Here is a 14006-nt window from a genome sequence, read left to right on the forward strand (position 1 = left end):
ATGATGAGAATGAGCTCGTGCCTACACGCATTCAGACTGGATGGCGGGTATGTATCGATTACCGGAAGCTAAATGCCATGACTAGGAAAGATCACTTTCCTTTGCCATTCATCGACCAGATGCTCGAAAGGTTAGCCGGTCATGCTTTTTACTGTTTTCTTGATGGATACTCTGGATATAACCAAATTGTGATAGCCCCGGATGATCAAGAGAAGACCACATTCACATGTCCCTTTGGAACATTTGCTTATCGTCGCATGCCATTTGGCTTATGCAACGCACCGGCCACTTTCCAAAGGTGTATGGTAAGTATATTTTCCGATTTTGTTGAAAAGATCATTGAGGTTTTCATGGATGATTTCAGTGTATTTGGGAGTTCATTTGATAATTGCTTGGATAATCTGACCTTAATTTTGAAACGATGTGTTGAAACTAACCTTGTCTTGAATTGGGAGAAATGTCATTTTATGGTGAAACAAGGTATAGTTTTAGGACATATTGTTTCAGAAAAAGGAATTGAAGTAGATAAATCAAAAATAGACCTTGTACGTCACTTACCCTCTCCTACTTCGGTTAGAGAGGTACGTTCGTTTCTTGGCCATGCAGGGTTCTATAGGCGTTTTATCAAGGACTTCTCCAAGATGTCCAACCCTCTTTGCCGATTGCTTCAAAAAGATGTGCCATTCAAGTTTGATGAAGAGTGTAATTCGGCATTTAACCAACTCAAGGAGAAGCTAGTCTCGGCCCCCATTATTGTACCTCCAGATTGGAGCCTTCCGTTCGAGCTCATGTGCGATGCATCCGACTATGCATTAGGAGCTGTTCTAGGACAAAGAAGAGACAAGCGGCCGCATGTCATATACTATGCCTCTCGGACTCTCAATGATGCCCAATTGAACTACTCCACGACGGAAAAAGAACTTCTAGCTGTGGTTTTTGCTTTAGATAAATTTCGTTCATATTTAATTGGTACTAAAGTAATCGTTTATTCTGATCATGCAGCTTTGAGGTACTTGCTCACGAAAAAGGAAGCAAAGCCGAGGCTTATCCGTTGGATTCTTCTTCTTCAAGAATTTGATATTGAAATCCGGGATAAGAAAGGAAGCGAGAATGTAGTGGCTGACCATTTAAGCCGAATGGTCCACGAGGAGCATGAACATGCCGTACCTATCCCTGAAACTTTCCCCGATGAGCAGCTGCTATCCATTGAGGTAAGTGAACCATGGTATGCAGATTTAGTGAATTACTTGGTGGCTAAACAATTTCCAAATGAACTAAATAAGCACCAACGTGATAAGCTTAAAAATGATGCACGTTTCTATGTTTGGGATGACCCTTATTTGTGGAAGTATTGCTCAGATCAAATTGTACGTAGATGTGTGCATGATTCTGAATTTCACTCAATTCTAAGCTTTTGTCACACATATGCATGTGGTGGTCATTTTGGCACACAACGCACTGCCCTCAAGGTTCTAGAGTGTGGTTTTTATTGGCCGACTATATTTAAGGATGCTAGAACCTTTTGTATGTCTTGTGATCGTTGCCAACGAATGGGTAACATAGGTACCAAGGACCAAATGCCGCAAACCCCTGTCTTTAATGTTGAAATTTTTGATGTTTGGGGCATTGATTTCATGGGCCCTTTCCCTCCATCTTATGGTTTCACTTATATCTTGCTAGCCGTTGATTATGTTTCTAAATGGGTGGAAGCAAAAGCCACCCGTACTAACGATTCTAAGGTGGTTGCAGATTTCGTGAAAACTAACATTTTTGCTAGGTTTGGAGTGCCGAGGGTAATCATAAGTGATGGAGGGTCTCACTTTTGCAATCGGACCATTGAGGCGTTGCTAAGAAAGTACCATGTCAACCATAAGGTCTCCACACCTTACCATCCTCAAACAACTGGCCAAGCCGAGGTGTCTAACCGAGAAATCAAACAAATTTTGGAGAAGACCGTTGGACCAACAAGGAGGGATTGGAGCTTACGTTTAGATGATGCACTGTGGGCATATCGTACGGCATACAAAACACCCATTGGGATGTCACCTTTTCGGCTCGTCTATGGTAAGCCATGTCATTTGCCCGTAGAGTTAGAACACAAGGCACATTGGGCCGTGAAGACTTTCAACATGGACATAGATGCAGCGGGAGTTCATAGGAAGCTCCAATTGAATGAACTTGAGGAGATTCGGAATGAAGCCTATGAGAATGCCCGGGTGTACAAAGCCAAGACCAAAGCATTCCATGATAAAATGATTCGAACCAAGACCTTCACAGTTGGGCAGAAAGTGTTACTTTTCAACTCTCGCCTACGTTTGTTTCCTGGTAAGTTGCGTTCTAAATGGATTGGCCCGTTTGTTGTTACTAACGTTTTACCTTATGGTGCAGTACAAATCAAAAGTTCAAGGACGCAGCAAGAATTCAAAGTGAATGGGCATCGATTGAAGCCCTATTACGAGACGTTTGAGGAGCATGTCGTGGAGGAGGTACCCCTCCATGCCGTGGAACCTAGTCAAGCTTAAACGGAGGTACCGTCCGGCTGCAAGACGTAAAAGAAAGCGCTACTTGGGAGGCAACCCATGCATTCAACAAAGGAAGACTTAGAAAGCACTCCAATTCCAGATTCCTAAAAACTCTTCTCTTTGTTGATATTTCGTTTCTGCCTTGTTAGGTTGTTTAGTTGTTATTGTTTGTTTGTTTATTAATTGTGTGAGTCTTTGATTATAACATTAAGAAAATGTTTTGTTTATTGATAGGCACTGCTAAACAAAGAAAGATGGAGCCTTCACAAAGGGCGTTTACTTGAAGCCCCACTACTGGGAAAAACTCTCGGAGCGGAAGGCATCGGAGCGGAAGGTGTCGGAGCGGAAGGCATTGGAGCGGAAGGCATCGGAGCGGGAGCATTCCAGGCCCCAATACTTGGCCAAACGCTGGACGAGCCAGGAAAAATGTGCCTCTGGAAGTAAGCCGAAAGCCTTTGACGGTCACTTTGCATTCGAACATTGGATTCTTGCAGCTCATCAAGCTTCCTCTTCATGCCCGTCGAATAGTTGTTTGCAAGCACATGCAAACTTCTATTCTCATACTTCAGCTGCTTGATCTCTTGCTTGAGACTTTCCACCTCAGCCATCAAAGATTCCACCTGACGGGAGCGGGCAAGCAGGCGTTGGCCCATATTGGACACAGAGCTCGCACACTGAACACTAAGTGCGAGGGACTCTTGAACGGCCAACTCATCGGACCGTCCTGACAGCAGTCTACTATCTTTTGGAGTGAGGAGGTTCTTAGCTACTATTGTAGCTGTTGTGGCGTCCTGCATCACGGAGTCTTCACCTGTGAGAGGACCGTTAGAAGAAAAGAAAGAAGGGCGCCATACGTTACCTTGACGCGGCGCGCCCGTATCACTGCTAAGGCTCAATTCCAAGCTAAGGTTCGATGAGTTTGCCATTTTTCAAAAGTGTTCAAAGAGAAGGGATGGAGTTAAATTTCAAAGGGTCGGAGTCGATTTTCAAGAATGGGAAGTCTTCAGAGTGTGTTTGTTGTGGTGATCGATAGCTCTATAAAAAGCCAAGGCGACGCGTCCACCGATTCAAGAAGCCGGAATTTCCGGCGTAATTTAGGCGTTGCTTTCTCGGCTTTTCAGAAGACGCACGTGGAGGCCATCATCGCAACTACACCTCTTTAGCCGACAAGCGCAAAGTTCGGCGACGCTTTCTCTGCTTTTCAGAAAACGCGTGCAGCTTTGTAAAAAGGAGCCGCATCTGCACTACCACGTGTCTTTCAGAAAGCGAAGGGGCGTCGTTCAGAAATCGAAGGGGCGCCTGCTCAGAAATCGAAGAGGCGTATTCAAAGATCGAAGAGGCGCCACTATTTCAAAAAGACGGATTTGCGGGATCAAAACGTTTGTCGACAAGGGTAAAAAGTACCACCACTTGCTATTATCTCTATATATGTCGACCTTCATTTTGTTTTTGGCAAAGTAAAACCTGAAGAAAATGCCCAACTCTTCCTCACCTCTGAGGGAGCACTCCCAGCAAAGCCTTTCGAAATACTCAATTCTTTCTTCTTCCCCAAAGATGATACCAGATGCCTGGAGTACAGATGACCCAGGAGGAAACGGCGGATTGAAATACGCTGATTCATTCACCGCTTCTTCAAAAGCAAAGGTATCTCATATCATCAAGGTCAAAAGCAAAAGTATCTCATATCATGCTCTTTCCCTGTCCTTTTCTTTGTCCTTGTTCTTACTCGTATGGCAAAGTGAAAGAAGCAATCAGCCGGCACTTGGAGTCAGTCTTCCGATCTGGAGCCAACTGCCTGGAATCTATTCCTGATTGCTTACCTAGCGTTGCTCTCGAGTAGTCATCTTCAACGGTTGATACACTTCCAGAGAAGGGACCACTCCTGCACAGATTGAACAAAGAAACAGATAAAAGGGATAAGCTCAGACCTTCGGGGGAGACCAAAAGAACCATCCTGCTGCCCAGTTCAAGAAGTAGCACAAAGGAAAATCAACGATGGGCAGAAACCAGTTCAAGAGTAAGCCTGTGGAATCACCAAGATAAAGCCTCAATGCAATTATCAAGGAGAAGATGGAATTTACACTCTATAACCAGATTTGCGTCTCTAAACTCTTCTCTTTGTTAATTACATTCTGCCATGTTTAGTATGTTTAAGTGCTTTTTGTGTATTTACTTATGCTTTGTGTGAATCTATGCTTAAAACATTGAGGACAATGTTTGATTTAAGTGTGGGGGGGTAACTAAGTATGTTGATGCAAATTCGTTGAATTTTATCACCCATAACTTCAAGTGTTGTTCCTTGTTGTTTTAAATATTTTTAAGGTGTTTTTAAACTGTTTTAGCGTGTTTTGTTTTATAACTCCGAAAATCACATAAAAATTTGAAAAACTTTTTTTTGAAAAGCCTAAAAAGAGTGTTTTGAGTTGTTTTTGTGTCTTAGGGTACCTTCCAACACAATGATAAGGATTTGGTTTGTAATTGCATGACTGTTAAAGAGAGTTATTAACATGGAGAAAAGTTTGATTTACTCTTGGTATATGCTTGGTTATGGTTATAATGTATGACTTCACATGCAATCATAAAAGAAAAATTCGTTTTTGTAACATGCTTGAAGGAAGGAACTCAAATAAACGCTACAACCCTGAGAGACTTGAGCCTATAACGTTCTTTGGAGAGTATAATCTGTGATTTCTTGTTTTCTAAAGTCATTGCATGATCTCATTATTCTTTGCTTGGTTACTACTTAGATGGCGTTTCATCATATAGTTCCAAATGCTAGAACTTATATCCGTTTCATTCAAAGCATGACATTGAATTGCATAATATATATCAAGATGAAGTTGTGTAGTTGCCACCAGAACCAAATAGCCTTACTACCCATATTTCGTATATATTAGTTTTAACCCCATTGAGCCTCGTTTAGCCTATTTTCTTTGCTAACCACATCACCCCTTACCTAGCCTAGAGTAGGACTTTCCTATACCCTTGTTCTTGAAGTATAGGGAGCATGACTTAAATGAATTCCTTTTGATTAATATGTTGCAGAAAATAAGTGTGGGGGAAGGGATTTTTGTGTGTATGTATGTGCCTAAGTCTTAAAGGAGGCACGGGAAAAAAAAAAAAAAAAAAAAAAAAAAAAAAATGTGAGAAAAAGAAGAAGAAAAGAAAGAAAAAGAGTGAAAATAAGTGAGAATGGACTCACAAGTGTGATTGTTGAAGAAAGGGCCCAAAAAGTTTGAATATGGCCCTATGTTTTGTGTGACTTCCTCTTGGGTGTTCAAAGTTGACTTCTGCGTTCTAAAGGGAATTCTAAGTGCCTAATTCAATACTTCGCTTCCTATTACTTTAAGAACCTTTGTTTTACTTTACCTTTCTTTGTTAAACCATTACCCTTAGCCCCGTTACAACCCTCAACTTCTATCTTGATGTTATGTGTTCAATTTGTGGAGTTTGAATTTGGTATGAGCTTATGGTGTCCCTGGTTCTCACATCTAATTAGTAGCATTCCTTTCATGAGATCATATTCATATACATTCCAGAAAATGCTTTCTTTGATATAACATATGTGAGTGTTAGAATTCATATTTACATCAATCTTCTCACATATAACTAGTGTAGGGTGTGTAGTCAGAAAATCTGTGTGAAAAACGAGTGCATATCTTGTAAGGATTTGAGCAAATTCTCTAAGGCATGTTACTACATTCAAATCATGGTTTTAAATGCTTAATTGTGAACTAGTATGTGGTTACTATGATTAAGAATGTACTCAAGTGTGAAGATGGCTAAAATCTGTGGGAATAATGAATTTTAACTTGTCATGTGCTTTGGAAATCCCTGAGACGTTTGTTGGAAGGTTTAGGTTGTGTTTTACGTGTTTAGTGTCGTTTTGTTTATTTGTTTTTATTCTGTTTTGCTCGAGGACTAGCAAAAGCTAAGTGTGGGGGTATTTGATAGGAGCATATTCATGCGACTTAAATGGCTTGTTCTCGTGCATTTACGTTATGTTTCTCTCGTTATTTTAGTCCTTTATGCTTCTTTTGTGTGTTTTCAGGTTCTAAGGGCCTAGGGAGCAAGAAAGTGCATTTTGAGGCCATTTGGAGCATTTTTGGGCATGGATTGGATAGCTTATCCATGGAGCCAAGAGGATGGACGAATTTGAAGGCCTTGTATGCACTTGAAGACACAAAACAATGGCCCTAGCCCAATCACATAACACATTATGCCATACAAACCAACCTATTTTAGGCCCATTCTATGTACTTAAACCCTAGCCCTTTAAACTAGTTCATTTATCACTTATCAAACCATTCACTTATCACTCACCACATATCATTCACTTATCACTTAACATATCATTCACTCACATTTCCACCATATATTCTTTATTCCTTTCCAAACATCTCACATGCATTTCCACCTTCCTACTTCATCATTTCACCACATTCTCCCTCTTTAACTCACATGCATTCATCATAATTCACAACACAAAACAACTTCATTGCCGTGGGTTCCCATTTCCTATATGCCATTTTCAGATTTCCACCCACTAACCTAGTCATCAACACATGCACTTCCACCTTTCATCCACAATGATTCATGATTCATTCACTTTGCATCCTTTAATTCAAACACATACTTTCCCATTGTATAATACATCCACATGCATCTTTAACCAACAAACATTACAACCACATGCACAACCTCTCATTGCCGTGGCTTTCACATACAAAGCCATGCATTCACATGAATTTTCAGCAAGGAAACATCATTGCCGTGGCTTTCACATGCAAAAGCCATGCATTCACATGCATTTTTCAGCAAGGAAACATCATTGCCGTGGCTTTCACATGCAAAAGCCATGCATTCACATGCATTTTTCAGCAAGAAAGCATTCTTGCCGTGGCTTTCACATGCAATTCCATTTTCACATGCTTCCCTTGTTGTTTTTCATCATTAACCATCCACATGCATGCTTAAACAAATACTAATTCACACCTCCATTCCTCCTATAAAAACCCTTGCATTCTCATTCATAAACACACCTCAATTCATTCTCATTCACTCCCCATTACATATCTCTCCATTTCTCACACCACAACACAAACACACACCATCTTTACATCCTGAAATTCCAAGCCTTGCCGTGGGTTTCTTTCCATTTTCTATCTTTCCTCATCCATTTCCATAATTCCCCAATCCATTCAACACACCAACAACATCCCTTAGACCTTGTGCCATAATAACGAAGAAGAAGAGTGCCTAAACGTTCATACAATTCAAGTTTGAGTTGTTGGAATGTTTAGGTGTTTCTTTGATTTCAAAGTTTAAATTCAATTTTCTTTGTTTTGTAATGGAAGAGAAGAGTGCCTAAACGTTCATACAATTCAAGTTTGAGTTGTTGGAATGTTTAGTTGTCTCTTTGATTTCAAGGTTATGAGGAACTAAACCCCCTTTAGCTAGGGGGTGATTCGAAACTATGTTTATATTTGCAATATGAATTGATTACTTTTGGTTGGAATTTCATAAGTTGTGGATTCAATTCGTTTAACTGTTTGATTGATAACGTATTTATGTATGTTCATTGAGATTGCAAGCTTAATTTTCATGCATGAATATGACGCTTATAAAGAATCGCGTTAAACGAATTCTTGGCATAAGTTTCATGCGTATTCCATAGTAACGAATGCCTCGTCAATGTTTATGATTTCCGTTGGACTTAATGATCTTTGTTGAATGTCTCTATCATGCGTATTCCATAGTTAGGGACTTTGATTAAAGAATAATTTGGTTGTAATGCGTATTCCATTCAATCCAATGAATCTAGGGAAATCTGAAAGTTAATTTAAGCGAACCTAATTAACTTGGAGCATTGAGTTTCATAATTTATCGAAAGACCAACCGAAAATCAATCTTGTATTACAAGTGTAACATGTGTGGAGAAGAACCCCTTGGCTATTCCATCATCCATATTTTCATCACATTCATATTTACGTTTATTCGTTTTACAATTTGCTTAGTTTATTAACTTGTTTTGTTATTTCAATTTTCGTCAAATCAAACTTCCCCCCCCCTTATTTTGTTAAGTCTTAATCATTTGATTTGTCTTATTTTATGTTTTTAAAGTATTTGGAGTCTTTTGAACTTGTTTTGAGTCTTTTAAGTTTGTCTTAGTGTTTTAAAAGTTAGTTTTATTTATTTAAGTCAAGTGTTTAGCATCCCTAGTTAATCCCCGGTTAGAACGATCCCTACTTACATCATTACTACATTTGTCACAAATAGGGTTTAATTTGTATGCGTATAATGCTCGTATCATCCTGGGAATGGGTTTACTTGACTTCAATGTTCTGATGCTTCTATTGCTGATGTTAAAAGAAGAATTTCAACACAATTGACCATACTTGTTTTGTAGCCTCGTTGAGATTGGCCATATTTGTTCCGCAAGATAAAGAAACTTGATCCAGCATAGAATCAGCCATGTTTCCTATATTCTTGAGTTCTTACAGTCTAGAGATTGACATTCACCTCAAGTAATCACACTCTTAAGAGGATGCAATATCTACTCCCAAATATCCTTTAGGATTCTCAAATGCTTCATTGAAAATAAATGAGGAAAACAACTCGAAGCCCCATTTGAAGAGTGAACAACCTTGGTCCAAACCATGGCAATGCTACAACAGATAAGTGTTTTTGTTATTTAATTGTATGCATGGTTAAATGCATATTCAGGATAAAAGACCCAAAGCTTGGAATGATCTTTTCAAATCTTTGCACACCTTTGCTTGTTCTTTCTTACACCATTCATTGCTTTACTTAGAATAGCTTGAATTCCATAATAGCACACAACTTTTAAACTTCATATAATTGTAAGTCTAAAAGTTCAAAATAATAGTATTAGAATGATAGTATTAGAAGAGTCTCATTTAGCCACTTTCGTAATGTTCGGTTAGCAGTTTAGGAAGCTCAAGCAGTATTAAACATAGTTACAATAGGAGGTTTGGACACAGAGACATGGCCCAAGGGATGGCAATGGTTCGATTTAGGGACGGAAATGCTATATCCATCCTCATAACCACGAAAATTAACCATATCCATAACCGCAAATTAACCATCGGGTATTATCCATAACCAAAACCCACCGAATATCGGATTCCCCATCAGTTAATGATTATAGCCATCTTCGTCAATACAAAAGATATATTCATTCAGTTCGGGAACGCGGACACAGGTGGTGCATGGCTGTCGTCAGCTCGTGCCGTAAGGACACATTATAATTTAGTAATATTAATTTCATCACTAAGTATTTGATGTATAAAATGATTTAATGAACAAATCTCGTGGAGTATAAAAAATAAAGCTAAACATTGATGTTGGCTAATATTTGATATCTCCCATAAATACTATTGAATTCTCATTGATTTTGATTCGAAACTTTTGAACTTTCCCACAAAATGCAACTTTTGTATTCACAAGGTAATGGATTGGGTGAATAGTGAATATATATATATATATATATAGGAATTCTTTAACAAGACGTATCCCCATTTTTCTAAAAAAAAATGGGGACACTCTCTTAACCGTTGGATTTGACTTTAATGAAATTGTGTGGTTGAGATTGTGTGGCTTGTAATTTAATCTCAACCACACAATTTCATTAAAGCCAATCCAACAGTCAAGAAGGTGTCCCCATTTCTAAAAACAAATGGGGATTCCCCTTGTTAAAGGGCCTACATATATATATATATATATATATATATATATATATATAATACTATTGCCTTATATATTATATATAAATTATATATTATATTACTCTAGTCGGATTCAAGGACGGATACGGATTGGGAACCCTTATAACCATATCCAAAACCATAATCGAATAATATCCACGGTTTTTCCCCGTATGTAAAATATACCCAAATTTTTATACCGAAATCCAACCAATTCGAGCGGTTATCCATTGTTATCAGGCTTAAAAGTTAAAATTCTCATCCTTGCCCCAAGATCCGAAAGTTCAACGCACTATCCGACATTCAAAAAGATTATACAACGTAAGGGTTGTGAGTTATAAACATTCAAATATAGGCTCTGCAACATTTAAGAGAATAATCTAAAAGGCGATCCTTAAATCAATCGAGTGGTGGCTCTGAACTCCGACCTCAAGTACGATTAATTTTATCTTGAACTAGTACTGGGTTAGCACTAGGTCAGGTATGTTTTGCGACACCATGTGTTTAATGCAAGTTCGAAGGATGCACCCAAATTAGAAATCTCTAATACATGCCTTAGTCAAGTCAGCTAGGTGTAGTCTAATCAGAAACACTCAAGTCCAATGCATAGGGTCTAATAAAACGATTCAAAATCTGTTTTTCTAAACCACATGCAGGATACCATGTCCATAGCGGACGTTCGATTAAGATTCATTAGGGTTGAACACGTAAATCGGACTGAGAATGAAGCCTCTTCTTGGTGACACGTTGCGGCCACTAAAATCCTCTGACTTAGAATTAGGCAAGGTGACAAAACAAATGGAATCGAAGTCATGCTCAACTTTTCATAAAAACACTTCCATTAATCTTCTGAAAGTGTTATCAACAAATAAGGCAATTCAAATATGGCAAACAAACATTAAGGTCTGGAGGTCATCTTGGACACGACTTGTCACTTTCCCATCCTTGATTTGATAAATGCACTAAAGAAAGTTTGGATAGTCTCCCGATTTAATTGGGATTACTCTCCCCATAATGATTATTAAGGTCTGGAGGTCATCTTGGACACGACTTGTCACTTTGCCATCCTTAATCTAATAAATGCACTAAAGAAAGTTTGGATAGTCTCCCGATTTAATTGGGATTACTTTCCCCACAATGATTCTCAGGATCTCCATAAACCCTAACTGGGTATTTATGTCGTTTAGTCATTTATGATGCAAAACTTTCTATCAATCAATCATAACTGAGGGACATTCTCTAAATTTTTTAATAAATCACAACTGAAGGTACACTACTCTTCATCTTCCCTACAAGACTACCTATCATACACATATTCTTTCTACGCCCAATAGAGGCTCATCTTGCATGCACGCTACCATTTACGCGTAGACACGTCCATGGAGAACTCATCTCCTTAATGACCTTTCATAGGTTATTCGTCAAAGATGGTTCATGATGTTGCACACATCACACCATTGTTTCTTAAAACTACACCTGTGGTTTAATTCTCATTCCTAGAGATATGTAGGCAATCCGATTTGAATTCAACCACACCTCCTCCCCTATATCAACCCCATTGTCCCCGGACCAGGGATCATAGGCAATTTTGACTGGACCTCGTATCGGTTTGAGGATGTGACACGATTTTGATTCCAACATTCCGGTTCGAATTTAAAGTATGCACATCGGATTCATAATACCTGTAAACGCACACATATATACAAGGCAATATATGTATAGAGCAATTGCAAAAAAATACAATTAAAAAAGTGGCATGACAAAACCCAGACCCAAATATTGGGCTAAGAAAGGATTATGAAAACCAAAATGCCGATAATAGGGTTAGGGTTTCATATGGGATAAAGTAAATTCGCCCAGAAGTGAAAAAACATTAACACGCGAATTGGACAGTAGGTCAAATGACAATAAATAAGTGGGCTGGAAAGCTCAAAAACAAAAGGAGAAGCCGAACTTGTTTTTTGCTTTTTATTTTTTTATTATGGTTAAGATGTGGTGGCCCAAAACAGGGGCATAGATGGAAAGGAAAGTTCTAGGCCCATTCATAAGCTAGGTTGTGATGTGGGCTGAGCACAGAGGTCAAGAGCACTCCAAGGATGTTGGGTGTGTGGTGTCTTAGGGAAGATGGTGGCCCGTCGCGAGCGGACAATGTTATACCAACAGAGGTTGGGGTAAGTGCAAGATAATTAGAACCCACGAAAATTTCGACGGAGAAGGATCTCGACATCGGGGAGGTCCAAAATGCATAGATTCAATTTAAATCTCGATTAATCTCAATGAGATTTCGACTGGAAACTTGTGGTTTTGTCGTCGGAGACTACTGGGTTCATCAAGGGAAGACGACCACAGGCTGTTGGCATGAGCGATCGACGTTGGGCTCTGCCAGGTGGACGAGGATTTTTTCCTCCTCTTTCCATCCTCTTCCATAATTTCATTCCCTCATTCCGCATTTTCTATTTTCTCCTTTTTTTTTCTAAAAAAAATTAATATAAGATGTTAACATGACTTAAACATGACCATTCAAATAGAAATAGAAGAAATGAAAAAGAAAAAAAGATGGAAGAGAATCATACTCCCTGCCAGGCAGCAGCGTAGTGTGGTTTCACATTGTCATTTTAGAGGTCTTGGCGGTTTGGCAGCGTGTTAGCTCGACTCGGCTCGACCTGATCACACGGCTTCTAGCCGCGGCACTGGCGCAAGTTTTAGGGATTTTCCTTTTTTTTTTTTTTTTGTTCCTTTTATTATCTTATTCACCCAAATATAATTCACCACAATTATAATAGTAATAATAATATAAGCACGAGGGTGAACACTAGTTGAGTAGAATATATAATTCGGTGATCGAAAATTGAAGTTCATGCTCAATGTTGAATGTTTCATGCAATTAAGCTAAAAAAATATTGACAGTCAAGACCGTTTTTCGAAGAATATGGATTGCAAAGATGGATCTTGTGAACTGGTTTGTAATATTAGCACAGTGTTTCTCAACTGGTTTGTAGCAGAATTTTCTTAGCACAGCACTTGGAGGGTGTTGAGAATGTGTTGTGGCCTATTTTCTCTAAGGGGTGCGGTAAAGAGAGAAAGTGAGTTGAGCAATTTTTGTGATATATTTTTGCATTGCCTATGCCTTTATTTATAGGAAACCATGAAAAGAGAGAAACTTGCTCTCAAGATAATACAAATCTAATAGAAAAAATCACTGGCGCAAAGGGTATTCTCAACTAAATATGTCAAGGATTTACACAATGACACATGTGCTAAAATTTATGTCACAACACACTCTTGTGTTTGGTTTACTGATAATTTGGTTTTTTGTTTTTTCAATGTAAAGGAATACCAAAAGTTAGAGGTTAAAACTTCTATTACAACCAAGAGCCTTTAGGTCAAATAAAAGAAATTGTCTTGCCTTTGAGGTTATCGTCATATCTCAAACATAGGGGCCATTAACATTGTGACCACAGTTTGAATAAAATTTGCCTTTCTTAACAACATAACTCCAAGAAATGCAATCAAATTGGTGAGCCAGAAAGCTTAATATCTTCTATAATTTTTGGTCTTCAATCTCTATTGAGTAGAGCACTTCCCCATAATGCATCAATCACCAACTTAGCATCCCTCTCCGCATTTACATGTAACATGAGTGAAGTTCTTTTATCTTGCTAATTTTAAGGCTTCCTTGAGTGCAGTCGCTTCTGCAATAGGAACAATGGCTCCCCCAAACTTATAAGCATCTGCGTTGAGGACTTTTTATTCTTAT

Source organism: Pyrus communis, chromosome 10 (assembly GCF_041283825.1).
Source record: "Pyrus communis isolate YQ-2024b chromosome 10, ASM4128382v1, whole genome shotgun sequence".
Classification (NCBI taxonomy): domain Eukaryota; kingdom Viridiplantae; phylum Streptophyta; class Magnoliopsida; order Rosales; family Rosaceae; genus Pyrus; species Pyrus communis.